This window comes from Electrona antarctica (genome assembly GCF_951216825.1).
Source record: "Electrona antarctica genome assembly, chromosome: 20".
Taxonomy (NCBI): domain Eukaryota; kingdom Metazoa; phylum Chordata; class Actinopteri; order Myctophiformes; family Myctophidae; genus Electrona; species Electrona antarctica.
Genome location: NC_136801.1, coordinates 7501816 through 7516626, shown reverse-complemented (window position 1 = coordinate 7516626; position 14811 = coordinate 7501816).

Sequence of the window (14811 nt, the reverse complement as noted above, 5' to 3'; positions counted from 1 at the left end):
GACACAGGGGTTAAAAATGGGTTACAAAATCGTGGGATCAAAAATATTAGAAAAAAAAATCACTTACTACGTACGTATCACAGCATGCTGCTGGCATCAGTGTTCAGTGACGAGGCAAAGCCACAAAGTATGAATCAATTTGAATGGCCAAATGTTGTGGAAAGATGAATATCCTCTGACTGGATATCTCATAAATTGAGACATAATATTTCTGATGTTTTCTCTTTCCGCCCACAATCAAAGAAAATACCTGGGATAATCATTTGGTAGCTACAGCAGCAAAGCCAGGTCACACAGCAGCAAGCTACTATGTTGGACGTACCTTAAAAATCACACCTGTGTGAACTGAGTGGTGCAACCCCCCCCCCCCCCCCCCCCCCCCGCCACTCTCTCTCTCTCTCTCTCTCTCTCACATTAGCAGGCAACAGTGCATCACTCTCTCTCTGTTTCTGGCACGACAGCGCCCCTACTGGTACTCATGAGTCACACATGAGTCACACACATAGGTTAACACATAGTCACACACATAGGTTAACGCGGACATTGCTGTTCCTTGGAGTGGTTGCACCACCTTAAAAACCACTGCACCAAACTCATCAGTTTCTTCTTGTTGTGCTGCCCATGTTCCATATGGTTCTAATATATTATGGTCAATGCTATTTCAGAATGCTTCACAGAGCCTTGTTTCAGTGTACCATGCATCTTTACTTTTTTTTTTTTTTTTTATCAAAGTCCCCATCCTTTATGATTTAGTGCATATAGGCTGGACGTCATTGTCCACTAGCAGACAACAGCATTGGTTTATTTTTTTATCCATAAGGTGATAAGGTAAACTTACAGCTTACATTTTGTACCCTTCCCAGTCCCGGCTCTGGTAGTTATACTCTCCACACCTCCACAGTGGTTGCTTTTGAGTGTGCCACAAGTTGGGACAGATCTGATATGCACGGTGGGCATGGAATAATCTACAGAAATATCTCAAATTAGATACATATAATATCCATTGATGCATTTAAGGGCATCGTAAAGTATGGGGTGAGGGAGGCATTTGTAGACATTGTTTTTCCTGAGAGGCTACTATGTTTGGATGTTTTATTGTGGAATTCTATATTTATATTGCTGCATTTGTTGTTGGATGAAGTTCATCAGGGTTTTGGACCATGATGAACGTATCAGCGTACTGTGTCTGTATAAACTTGCGACGGTAGAGTGGGTGACCTCAGGCACTTGGCACGATGTAAACAATCACAGCAATGGCATAAGATAATTCTCATGAACGTATCACGTATGCTGCATTTGTTGTTGGATGAAGTTCATCAGGGTTTTGGACCATGATGAACGTATCAGGGTACTGTGTCTGTATAAGCTTGCGACGGTAGAGTGGGTGACCTCAGGCACTTGGCCTGATGTAAAGTCAACAATCACAGCAATGGCATAAGAGAATTCTCATGGAAAATAATATGGCCTCAGGGTCCAGGGTACATCCAGGAGGTTCGTGGTTTGTCCATCCGGAGTCAACAAAGACAGAAAGGCCCTCCAGCTTGAACCTTTACTGCTTATTAATCTTATTAGTCTCTGTCGGCTCATAAAACCATTAAGTCATCAGTTGGAACAATCCAGTCTGGTACAGTACGTTCTGATAATCCTTCATCTGACCAAAATCGTTAATCACAGAAACCTTGCACACTGAGTCCAGCGCATATTATTCGTTGTGAAAGGTTCACAGGATGAAACAAAATTGTGTTTGACGGTGGTGTTGCTTAAATTTAGACCTGAGGACGATTCTACAAATGTCCTGACAGTTTTCTGAAAAACCCATGTTTCTATGTCAGTCGTTCTCAAACATTTTCATGTCAAGGACCCCCAAGATTATATGTAATTGGCTGCGGACCCCCATCTGATAATACGTTGTTCCAGGGACACCCCAGAAGTAAAGATTTGAGTTAAAAACGTTCGCTGTGAAAGAATATATTCAAAGATTTGCACTACATTTTCACGATTTTTCAAAAATAGCAGACCTACAAGCTCGTAGCGCGCCACTCGGTGGCGCGCTATGAGCTTGTAGATCTGCTATTTTTCAATAGCTAACACCAAAAGGGGTTCCCGCCCAGAATGGGTTAACAATTTGTTGCTGTCGGGACACTAGCAGTCAGGAGAATGAAACTAACAGAGAGCTGTCAGGTCGGGCAGAAGCAGATGTGACACGAGATTTTGAGCTTGTAGATCTGCTATTTGAATCCTGAAAAGTATGTTTTTTATGTTTTTTGTCCAAAACTGTAAACCTGTAAACCTCATATGATGAAGTTTCCACTCAACAGCACCGTCTTATGAACGGTTGTGTTGAATGTCAGGTCTGATTGGCTGTGTGTGAGGGTCATGGGACAGGGCAGGAAGTGCGCCTATGGTGCGATGGTGGGCTCAGTATTTACATTAGGATATCCGTGTAGGCTACTGGGCCTTCGGGACGTCAGAAACCCCAGACACAGGTTTAGACAGCATGACACGCGCTTAAATGCGTGCGCACGCACACATGCACTCGCACACACAAACACACACACACGCCACAAACCCTGTCCTTCATATATGTTGTCTCTGTCATCGTCTATGAACAACTCATGAAGTAATATTACTTTGTTTTAAAGATGGGTTTTAAAGATGAGCCGTCGTCAGGCCTAGGGTTGGGATCCTTTAGGATTTTAATGATTCCAGTTCTTTAACGATTCCGGTCCGATTCCATAACGGTTTCCTTTTTTCGATTCTTATACTGTAGGTTCAAATGGGTATGCACACACACCATTTTGAAAATAACGTTTATTAACAACAAGTTTAATCACAGTAACGTTTTTCTTTCTTTTTTTCCTGGGGGAAAAGCAGTCAAATGTAGGTATTCAACATAAAGTTCATTTGCAGGGAAGAAGAGGAGTTGTCGTCGCTGGACCTCGTCACTGGACTTCAACAGGTGAGTAATAATACTTCAACGTAGGTTCTTCAGGTAGGTATGGGTATGGCATTGGCAACCTAATGATATATGTTGTCATAGCACCCGTTTTAACTGTCAGCCGGTTTCCCACATGGAGATCTGTGTATGTGCCTGTGTGTGAAGACTGCAAACTGAAAAGTGTACTTCAATTCGGCCCACTGGCAGAGCCTGATTGGTTGAGCCTCAATTGGCTGAGGCAGAGGCTGGAAATTGCACACGTGAAAGGAGTTGGCCTCATTAGGCCCACTGGCAGAGCCTGGCCCAGGTGAAAGGAGTTGGCCTCATTAGGCCCACTGGCAGAGCATGACCAGAGCCTTTTGTGGTGGTTCTGGAGAACCGTGGGTCCGACCGACTCGATACCTGGCACTGCACTCCCTGTGGGAGTGTGGAACGTGTGTGTCGAATGTGAAGTCGGTGGGTCAAACGGTTCTCGAGTTACGCACACACATACGCAAGTACGCAGAGACGTGGCGCATTATATAGTAGATTACTCAAGCTGGGCAGGTGAACACAGGTGACGCGCATTCCAGCTGATCAAGGAGATGAAATGGGACATATCTTCCTTCCACAATAGGCCTATCTCACAGCCCCCTTTCCACGCCCACTTCCGGTAGATAGTGATGTCATTTAACATTAGGCATTACCACTTTTTTTCTCTGGAGAATCTAAGTACATTTCCTAATGTTAAAATGTCAAAGACCGATAATAATATGAAGAAAACACAATGGTATAACAACTCAAATAAGTAGAATAAACCTTACCTTTACAAAACGGTAGTTTGTGGCTTGTGAAAATACCTCTTTTAACATGGAAGCCTATGGACCGCAAAAAAAATAACACCACTATCAACAAAAGGGGGTGTAAAAAGGGGGGTGGGGAAATGCTGTGAGATAGGCCTATCCTGCCCAGTCTGTGACGCAGTCTTCTTTCTCTCTGCCTCCCTTGCTCTCCGGAGGCGCTCTTACCTGTTGGGCGGTGGTTAACTAGCGAGAGCGAGACACCACATATTACATACCTTTCATGTATTCTAAATACACCATCCGGTTAGCAGCCTGAACTCGAAGGCATAAAATGATTGTACGCTGCGTGTATACTCACCCAATAATGCCTAAAACTTGGAGACCGATATTGTCCTCTAGTTTCATATCCATTTGAAAGTTCAGGCAGAAAACTTGTGTTTAGTAAAAAATATATCCACTTTTACACAAGCTGCACACGGACAACATTCTCTGCCCTCGACGGGGATGGACCCAAAATGACTGCTGGACTGAACATAGGAAAACGTGAGAAGCACAAACGTATTATATGGGGCACACAATTGACAGGTGCATTGTGATTGTGTGCCCCATACATTTGTGCTCCCAAAGGAAGTTTTCATATAAGTACAGCAATCATTTTGGGCTTTAATTTCGCTGACAGAGAATGTCGTACGTGTGCAATACATGAAATGTATGTAATATCACAGTCAGGGGTGGACTGGCCACAGGACGTACCGGTCATATTACCGGTGGGCCGTGACCGTAGGGGGCCGCTCAAGTTATGATATATATATATATATTTTTTGACAGGCAGGCAAAGTGAGTGACAAATAAACCCTCTTTTATCTTGAATCCTTTTTCCAGCATTCTTGTGAAAGCAACAAAGGGGTTTTGTAGTTGTCTGTTGGTTTGTATAATTTTTGTTGTTCTGTAAAAGTGGTGGTATTAGGGCTTGTTTGTTTGTGTGTGCCTCGACGGAGCGGGCGGTAGAGTTTCTGCTATCTGCGTGCTGGTTGTGGTGGGCCGGTCTGGGCCAAATTTGCGCGAAAATGACCGGGCTGATTTTTTGTCCCAGTCCAGCCCTGATCACAGTCATTATAGGGCTTAGTCAAACACAGAGAGCTGAGAAAAGTGAAAAAAGATCAGCGCCGCATGCAGATCCCCACAGAGATCAGCACTGCTTAACATGGCATGGTAACGAATGGCAGGCCTATATCAAACACACAGCATTCATTAGGAGGATAAAAATGAGTCGGTATGCTTGCCTTGGCCACATCTGGCCCAATTGAGCAGAGATTTACAATGCTTGCAGGTTTCACTCCAAGCAGGCATTGAGTGTCGTCTCTCTGGTTGCAGCCATGTTTATGTGGGCCCAGTTTAAATATTTGAGGAGCACACGCGGAGATGGACAGAGGCACAGGTTTTCATCATAAAGCTGTGAAGGGTGAGCCAGCGGGGGGTCATTTAACAGTAGTGTCAACATGCACAAGACCCTACCTCGAGTCGACTCAGCAAACACTGTGTAGTATGTGCACACACATGCACGCACGCACGCACGCACACATGCACGCACGCACACACACGCACGCACGCACGCACACGCACGCACGCACACAAACATACACGCACACAAACATACACTCTCTAAAAGGCACAGACGAGGGACAAGACAGCTGCTTTCTGGAAAAGCCCAGTGGAGTTCTTCTCAGAACAGCTCAGATGGAGCCAGTGGGTCACTGTGACCATTAGAGGAAGAGAAATGAGTGAGATATGACAGAGGGAGAGGACTGACATTGACGTCATTGGTTTCAGCCGTCCAGAGATGTTATGTAACAGCAATGCTTATCCAAGTCAGTGGTGACAGAAGAACTGCGTTGCTGATCCAGCAGAGTTCCAGCCAAACGGGGGATGTTTAACCACTTGAAGCCCAGCATCCATATTCTGGGTGGGAACATAATTAATAGCATTAAACAAAAATGGCAGATATATACAAGTTCACAATGCGTCACTTATAGTGTAGACTGTAGAGGGTGGCATTAAAGGACCACTTTTCAACCTATCTTCATATAATAGGTCCTCACTAATAATCATGAAAAGATTGCGCAGTTCTTTTCTACTCAGTCTGTGTCTCATAGGAGGGCTGTGGGGAATACAAGCTAATAGAAACTGCAGGCTTTCTAGTCCTGAAAGGTTGCAATGCGAAAATGGAAGCCATCGTGCTCACGATAATGAAAATCGAAACATTTTTGTAAAAAAATATTGTTAAAAAAAAATCTGCCTAATGATGATGTCACTGGAGGACGGTTTCTAAACTGCCCACAGCCGTCCTATGAGACACAGACTGAGTAGAAATAAATCATGCCATTTTATCATGATCATTAGTGAGGTCCTATTAAATGAAGATAAGTTGAAAAGTGGTGAAGTGGTCCTTTAAGTGGTAATGTGGGAAATTAATCATTTAACATTTGCAGTGGTGGAAAGCAACTAAGTACATTTACTGAAGTACTGTACTCAAATTCGAGGTACTTTTACTGTACTTGGGTATTTTGATTTTTTTTTATACTTTTGTGTAAGGCAGAGGAACTTGAAATCACTCAATTGCAACACCAACATGTTGACTGGGGCAATGGGGGCAGGCTCTCTGCTCCTATAGTCCAAGATTAGCTCCTTGGTCTTGTTGACGCTGACACTGAAAGTGATGTTGTTCTCCTGACACCAGTGTGACAGTGATCTGACCTTGTCCCTGTAGTATGGACAGTGATCTGACCTTGTCCCTGTAGTATGGACAGTGATCTGACCTTGTCCCTGTAGTATGGACAGTGATCTGACCTTGTCCCTGTAGTATAGACAGACTCGTCGTCATCATTGACAATCTGGCCCATCACTGTTGTTTCGTCTGCTTATGCCTCACTCACACTGTTGCAACATGCATACAACATTTGTCTTGTCCGTGTTCAATGTATTTCCAATGGAAGTCACATGGTTTGACAAAACATTTTTGTTTGATGGCTGTGTTGTGCCCCCCTCCCCTGCATCAAACAAAAATGTTTTGTCAAACCATGTGACTTCCATTGGAAATGCATTGGGGGGCGGCCATTAAACACGGACAAGACACAAGACAAATGTTGTATGCATGTTGCAACAGTGTGAGTGAGGCCTTACATGATGTTGACGTTGGAGCTGTGTATGGCTACATAGTCGGGCGTGCACAGGGAGTAGAGGAGAAGACTTCAAACGGAGCACCTCACGTGCCCCTCAATGTTGTCCATTCTCACCATTTGGCGGTGGCTTGTCAGGAAGTCCAGTATCCAGTTGAACATGCTTTGTATAGCACTTGCCCTATAACACAGACGACCTTACAGGCGTATGCAAAGGCTCAATTTATCTAAACTTAGAGCATTTTATGTAGACATAGCACTATATAGTGTATTTCATAGATATTCCAATGTTAGGTTCTTAGCTTATGTGTCATTCATGATGACTACAGTATTTCTATGTATATGATGTATTACCATGTTTTTGTTCTTGCTTACTATAAATCGCTCTGGATTAAGAGCGTCTGCTACATGCCTAAATTGTAAATTGTAAATTGTGTCGTCCTTGATAGGAACTGCTGTGTTGAATGCTGAGAAGTAGTCCCCTCATACAGGTGTGAGATAATGGTGTGAAGAACCATGGGAATTGCATCGCGGAAGTAATTTCTCTATGGAGAATAACATTGGTCATCTTAAAACCGTCTCATATAAGAATTGTGGTCCAAAATTAAATGAACTACTCTGGGATATTGTCGGGGAGGTGTCTCTGTATGGTTTACGACAGTCAGTCACTCATATTTGTTTCTAGCGAAAATGTACCTAATTCGGCAGCAGTAACATTAGCGTTTTCTCGCAGTCAGTTGATTCGTATGAGTGAAACCGCCAGGATGATTTTAAAAATACACAAACCACGAACCCTCTAGAGATATTGACGTCAGACTTTGGTGCTCTATATAGGACATAATGATGAGCAGTCCACTGTTCGCAAAAAGACACTGCCCAAGGGGGCCCCCTTGGGCAGTTCAACATTCAACATTTGAAACTGTTGAATTGGCTAAATCCGCCTCTGAACCTATCCTTCCATCTTTCCACCCCAAATCTACACCTTCTCCAGTTTCCCTCTCTCTCTCTCTCTACACTCCTTCCTCAGAGGCTTGAGGAGATGTGTGTGAACCGCTGTGGAAGTTTCCATGCTCCCACCCACTCAGTCCCCGGGACCAGAGCCACCTCGAGCACAGGGAGCAGGGCGGGGCGGGGGGTGAGTTCTCGGCTACTGCTGCGTGGGCCTCTGTTTGCTCTGCTCTAGTCTCCACAGAACCGTTGACATCCAACACACCCTCGGGTCGCACATCGTCATCACTCCCAGCTCCACCTGCCACGCTCCACTGCCCGGGCCGTGCGTGTACCACGGCCTTCCATGTCCGTTGGCTACTAATAGTTCAGAAGACTGCACAACTCACAAATGAAACATGGACACTGACAGAGATTAATCACATAGTTGTTACATGTAGGTAATCATGAGGATCTAGGTCAGGATAGGTTGTAACTTTATTCCCTTATGTAGTATGGAATGGTAATTGCTCCCGATATGCAGGTTGGTGGTCATTCGGTGTATGAATGGGTGAATGTATGTAATGCACAATCTATGTAAAGCGCCTTGGATAAAGGTACCGTTTTGAATAAAACTGCTATAGAGTAGTATTATTATGGAATTAATCCTGCATTTCGTTTCTTCATATCTTAAAGCACTAATAGCAGTGCAGCTTTTGATGGAAAATACAGGGCTGTGAATTCTTCAGTAGGATGTGCAGCAATCGATCAACTGCCTAATCCAAGCGGGACATTTTAGTACTTCCGGCCTCCTACAGGCCAGGATTTATAGTTAGATGCACACTGGAAAATAGTTGATCTACAAGCTCATAACGTGTCGCAGAGTCGCAGCGTGACGTGTTGTTGTGAGCTTGTAGATCAGCTATTTTCAGTGCGAGACACAGCATGCAACCAAGTATACCCGGTAAATCAGGAATGACTCTCTCTCACTCTCATTCTCTCCACTCACCATTTCCAAGATTTGTCAAACCTGTCATTCTTCAGGTCAGCATGACCCCTCCAGTCTGGGTTGCATCTCTTTACGCATCAAGTTTCCATCTCTTGAGGCCAATATTGTCCACGCCACTGGACCACACCTCTTGCTGTCTGCCTGCGGGTACCTCCCTATATACTGTATGTCTATTTTGTCTGTCTGCTGGGGGTTTCCATGCAGGGTTTCCATTCCGTGTCTCCTTCCACATGCCCGCCTACACGCATGCATGCACCGTGACGCATGCGTACACACACATCAACACAAGCACCACAGGCACCTGCACTAGTCCCTACTCCACCCAGACCCTTCTCTCTGAGACAGCTGGAACAAGTCTCCACTGGAAAGATAGACAGAAGGACTGTATTCAGAAGACAGAGACAGTGAAAGACCAGCATGGATGGAGACAGAGAAAGTGTGTGTTTCTTGAGAAATAAAATATATTCAGTTATAGAGACCGAGAGTCATACAACGTGTGTGCATGTGGAGTTACTTCAATAAATTCTAAAACAAACATATAATCAGTTACAGACTTACAACTACTTTAGGTGATACCCAGGGATGTGTGCACCCCAATTACATGCAGAAATGCTAATAAATATCTTACATTTCTCAAAGCAAAGTGGTAGCGTGCACAATAGAACTCCATTATGTAGAGCAATGCACAAAATGTCTGTTTTATGGGGTTATATATAGGCTACAAATTCGAATCAGTTAATTAGATGAAAAAGTAAAAAACTAAGTATGCTAATAAAATCACACTTGTGAAGTGAGGGGCGCTCTTATCATCATAAATCATCATACATCACATTCTGTGCTCAGCCAATCAAATAATTTCCGTGGTACACACAGACACACAAAGCTGGGCATAGGAGGGGCTGGTGCCCCACAACAAATAAATAAAAATAAATTACTTATTAGGAGGGCAATCAGTCATTTGTAATGGATGGACATTCCAGTAACCATCCCAACACTGGGTGATGGAGATGGATGCCTGTAGACACAGAGTTGGGTTTGTTTATTTGAATGGCAGCTGAGAGGCTACATGCAGCTCTTTGTTAGCGGTCTGTCAGCATGCCAGTCGCCATCTCTAACATACACTTGAGGGGGTTTAAAGACACTCTCAATGGGAGTACAAATAATCCACTTGCTGGCATACAGCAGCAGCTAAGATGCCCCATACTGTACCAAAGCAAGAGCTTTGGAACTGTGGTGAGTGGATTCTACGTATATCCCACATCATCCATGACGTCAGTGGTGACCTGTGTCTCTCCGGGTCTGGAAGTATGTGCCAGTGTTGTTCTCAAACGTTTTAATTTCAAGGACCATTTGAGGGTCCATTGAGGGTGAGGGTCCATTTGGTTCCATTACGTACACTCACAGAAGTTACAGACCTGTAAAGGCTCATACATAGTCTGGATTTTCGGTGGTTAGGTGACCACCGAACTACAACATGACGTCACGAGCCGCGGTGAAGAGCAAACCACCGCCACCGCTCCAGCCCTTCTCTCTGTTTTTACTCACCACCGCTCAACGTTATTTCAGCTCCGGTGGTCAGCTCACCACCGGAGCGGTGGTCACCTCACCACCGAAAAACCAGACTATGAATAGGCCTTAAGGGTCCATTTGGAAACCCCTGAAGGAACCCTGAAGGTTCCCTATAAACCCCACTTTGAAAGCCACTATAGTCTGTTCTCTCATTGGGATTCAGAGACAGAGGCGAGGCAAATACAGGCTTCAAGTCCATGGAGTAGGCGCGAATTGGACAGCTCCGGGAAACAAGACAGGAAAAATGAATCTATTTTGGTGTTGACGCTTGGCACAATGCAAAGTGAATAAAACCTCCTGTGTGTGTGTGTGTGTGTGTGTGTGTGTGTGTGTGTGTGTGTGTGTGTGTGTGTGTGTGTGTGTGTGTGTGTGTGTGTGTGTGTGTGTGTGTGTGTGTGTGTGTGTGTGTGTGTGTGTGTGTGTGTGTGTGTGTGTGTGTGTGTGTGTGTGTGTGTGTGTGTGTGTGTGTGTGTGTGTGTGTGTGTGTGTGTGTGTGTGTGTGTGTGTGTGTGTGTGTGTGTGTGTGTGTGTGTGTGTGTGTGTGTGTGTGTGTGTGTGTTCGCGTGTGGGTGTTCGCCTTGGTGTGCAGTAGAAGAGGCCTTGCAACCGTTGACAGAACATATCCTGTGGAGGATGTGGTGGTGGTGGGTAGTTCTAGTCTGACTGATAGTCCGTCATATATAAGGTGCACACACACACACACACACACACCACATCCCTGATGCTGTGAGATACTACTTAGTCTGCAGCTGAAGAGCGGAATTCACTTCACTGCAGGCCAGACGTACGTGGAGAGAGCTTTGCCCAATTATCGTGAGCCACCTGTTGGATTTTAAACAACTGAATAGCGAGATGTCAGCTCCAATCAATTGAACCATAGGTGACCATGTGCAGCTCCAGCGTGAGGTTTATTTTGTCAGCTGGCTGAATGATCGTTGTTGGCCATCATTGCAGCTATAATATATAGCAGTGCACGCACGCACGCACGCACGCACGCACGCACGCACGCACATGCACACGCACACACACACACTCATAAAACAACATGTATCTGGATTATTGCAGCAATGTAAAGTACGTAATTTCTTCTATACTATGTGCTGCGATGTAGCCGCTCTGCATATGTGTGTATTATTTATGAACCATATAGATGTTTTATAAACCCATTTACCAGCACCTGCTACGTATGTACTGTAATACCTTTACGTTTAATACCTCATTGAAGATTATATGCCCTGCTTAAGCCTAATTTATACTTGCCAAGGTGCTTGATGAAAATAACTGATCCTTGTTATTTTTTTGTAAATTTGCTTTTATTGGCTTTTAGCAGTGGTTATCAATCTTGTTCATGTCAAGGACCCCCCAAAAAATATGTATTTGGCCACAGACTTCCATCTGAATATATGTTGTGCCAGAGACTTCCATCTGAGTATATGTTGTGCCAGAGACTTCCATCTGAATATATGTTGTGCCAGGGACTTCCATCTGAATATATGTTGTGCCAGGGACCTAAGACTTCCATCTGAGTATATGTTGTGCCAGAGACTTCCATCTGAATATATGTTGTGCCAGGGACTTCCATCTGAATATATGTTGTGCCAGGGACCTAAGACTTCCATCTGAATATATGTTGTGCCAGGGACTTCCATCTGAATATATGTTGTGCCAGGGACCTAAGACTTCCATCTGAATATATGTTGTGCCAGGGACCTAAGACTTCCATCTGAGTATATGTTGTGCCAGAGACTTCCATCTGAATATATGTTGTGCCAGGACTTCCATCTGAATATATGTTGTGCCAGGGACCTAAGACTTCCATCTGAGTATATGTTGTGCCAGGGACCTACGATTTATGCTCACGCAGTGGTGGGAAAAGTACTCAAGTACTGTCTTACTTAAGTAAAAATATCAATACTGCAATATAGAAATACTCTGTTACAAGTATTAAGTCAGGAATTCACAAGTTTTCAAATGTATAAAATGCCTACAAATCTTTTGAAAATAGCTGAAATGTGCATTATATAGGGCTGAAGTTGTTAATGTACAGTATTGTATTAATCAATCTACAAAGTAACTAGTAACTAAAGTGTTCAAATAAATGTAGTGGAGTAAAAGTATAATATTTTGATCCGAGATGTAGTGAAGTAGAAGTAAAAGTATTGGTAATGTATATAATCTAGTAAAGTACAAATACCTTAAAATTGTACTTGAGTACAGTAGGCTACTTATTCTTATGTAAATAGTAAATACTTAGTACTTAGTTACTTTACACCACTGTGTTCATGTTTTCCATTCTTTCAAGATTTTTTTTTAAATGGCAGATCTACAAGCACAATACACGTACTAGCCAGGGTTAATGTGGTTAAAGTGATTTTTGAGATATTAACACGTTTGGCAGGGGACGCCCTGGAACCCCCTCTCTGGACCTCCCTTTGAGAGCCACTGCTTTACAGATCCCATCTGATTGACAGATTTTAGAGGAATCAAAAGGAAAGTGTGTTCCTTCCTTGATGAAACACTACCACCCGGTGGTTAAGAGGAGTAGCTCTGGCATAGACCTCTGTGTTCAGTTGGCTTGAAGGAAATCAGACTTTTGGAGACCCAGTAAGGTTTTTAGCCAAGGACAATGTTATTCAGTTGATGGGTGAAGGGGTGTTTTCCATTTTTCCCCTCTTTGTAATGAGATCCTGCAGAATGTAAATGATAAATATTGCTTTTGAAATGCTTCTAACGTGCAACATCTACATCCCGACGTGGACACAGAGGAATTGAACAGTGTTTTTATTGGCTGCGGACTCAGTGCATATTTGCTTTACTTGTGTCAATCAAGGTTCTCTTTGCACAATATCTCTTTTGTGGGGGATACACCATGGATCTCTGAAGTGGTGCTCCACTAATGTTCTGTGGTATAATAGTGAGCCAAGGATTAATCAGAAAACTGCAATAATTACATGCTACGTTTGTGTGAACTGGCACGCTTGTTTTTTAGTGTAGCCATAATACATATCTCATTGTATTTTTTGCAGGCATATAGTAAAATTAAGAAACTCTATCATGTTATGATTTATGACTATATGTAGGGGTGAAAAAAATATTACAATATCCTACTCAAGTAGAAGTGCTGTTACTTACTGTCTTACTCACTGTATTAGAAGATATTGCATCTTGAAAACAACTCAAGTAAATGTACAAAAGTATTAAAGTATATTATAAATGATGGTCACAGTCAGTGGCGTGCACAGACATTTAGAGGGGCAGGTGCTCAAGTGGGAAAAAAGGGCACTTTGTGCAGCGCGTGGAACCGGCCGGTTGCCTTAATAGTGTGAGATTTATAGATTGTGGGGCCTAAATAATATATTAGAAGCTTTTTATCAAGAATTGATCAATGTTACCATGGTCCACATACTGTACAGTGTAACTTTTTTTCGAAAGGGCACATTTCCAAAAGGGCAGGGGGTGCGTGTCTATCTGTGCACGCCACTGGTCACAGTAAAAGGGCCAATGTGGGATCATCACCGTAACCATTTCAATATAAATATGCCCTAGCAACCAATTCACTGATGCTCTCCAAAGTGGCGACCATCTTTTCTTTATCAGAAAGACTTCTCAAAGATTACCTTGAGGGGAATCCTCCTTATTCTTACCTTGCAAAAAAAATAAAAATAAAAATTGATAGAAAATCTACTGAAAGTAGAATTACTTTTATTTTAGAATTTGTATTTAAAACAAATTAAAAGCACTCAATTACAGTAACAGATGCTTGTAATGAGTTTCTTTCCTGATCTGCAATAATGTAATTGGACGATCCCTGTGGGGTTGCCTGTTGCCATATTGCAACAGTATACTTTTCCAATGACAACATAATGTAATGCACTCACGTGTCCATTTGACAGATCATCACGCATACTGCAGTGTATATAGATTTTGCACGTGTGGGGGATTTCTCTGACAAGCTACACAAGCCAGACCTCAAGACACTGAAAACAAAGGCCAGACTTTGTTGAAAGGTCTAAACCCCATAATGTCTGCTTAGTGTGAGGTTGAGCTCAGGTGAATTAACACAGTCCCTGAAGGGTTTGAAGAACCCGGGCCCAGTTATGTTTAATGTCAACGGGGTGTGTTCTGGACTCTGACTGTGGACATTGACTTGGGTCCAGGACAGGTGGTAGGATTCATGATTAGCAGTCTTTGGATGTTTTGATAAAACATTTAACAAGTTAACCCATTTAGGCCTGACATCGAAATTCAAAAAATGTATTTTTTTCTGAAAAACCTCATGTTTCTATATCAGTGGTTCTCAATATTTCATGTCAAGGACCCCAAAGATTATTATTGTAATATGCCGCTGACACCCATCTGAAAGGGACCCCCCAGAAGCAAAGATTTGAGTTAAAAACTGAAAAAAAAAGA